The sequence below is a fragment of the Octopus bimaculoides genome, chromosome 28, assembly GCF_001194135.2.
Source record: "Octopus bimaculoides isolate UCB-OBI-ISO-001 chromosome 28, ASM119413v2, whole genome shotgun sequence".
Lineage (NCBI taxonomy): Eukaryota > Metazoa > Mollusca > Cephalopoda > Octopoda > Octopodidae > Octopus > Octopus bimaculoides.
Window position 1 is genome coordinate 18,486,074 of NC_069008.1, and position 1,177 is coordinate 18,487,250.

The window sequence follows — 1,177 nt, forward strand, 5'->3', positions numbered from 1 at the left end:
AGTTGGGCTGGACGGTTTGACGGCGGATTTCCAAGATATAACCCTCCAGATCATCACAAATCCTCTTCCATGTTTAACAGTTGGAAGAAGGCAGTCTGGGTCAAATGTTTCTTTTGGCTGTCTCTACACATATACTTGGCCATTGGTCAGAAATAAGGTAAAGGATGACTCGTCTGAAAGAATAGCATTCTTCCACTGCTCTAGGGACCAATTCTGTAGGTATTTACTCCACTCTAAACACTTTGCAACGTTTGTTTTTGAAAATAGTGGTTTCTGATTGCAGCCCTCCTGTGAAATCCGGCTTTGTGCAGTTCCGGTGAACAGTTCTTGAGGTGGTCATTAAGCTCTGCAGTAATCTCGGGAGCTTTACTTTTGTGATCCTTTCCAACAATTTGTGTAAGAGTCTGACATCTCGATCTGAAAGTTTTGGATTCCTTCCGGAGTTTTGTTTTGACCATATCTGAAAAGAAACAGCAATTTTAGCAAAACATATTAAGCAACACTAATAATAAATCAAAAACATGAAAATAAACAAGCTTTTAATGGGTTTATAGATATTTCAAAATTATGATGCTATGATGCTAGGTGTTTCCATTATTTTGTCCAACTCCTGTATATATATATATGTGCATATGTATGTGTGTGTGTGTGTGTGTATACACACACACACACACACACACACACACACACACACACACACATATATATATATATATATATATATATATATATAAAGAGAAGGGTGAGAGAAAGAAATAGACATGCATATAGATAGACAGACAGATAGATAGATAGATAGATAGATAGATAGATAGATAGACAGATAGATAGATAGATAGATAGATAGATAGATAGATAGATAGACAGACAGATAGATAGATAGATAGATAGATAGATAGATAGATAGATAGATAGATAGATAGACAGACAGAGAAGCAGGGAGGAAAAGGTAGAGACACACACAGACAGGCAGAAAGACAAACAGATTTCGTTTATTTTCTACTCAAAAGACTTTAAAGTGTTCAACAGAACCATATGTTGAAAGAATGCAGAAATAAATATATGTTAATTTAAGCTGGCAATGTATAAAGTGTTATATATGTTAATTTATGTGAGACAATGAGGCTTTATATTCCTGAAGCACGGATGTCACAGATGTCAGTGTTTCCCCCCCCCC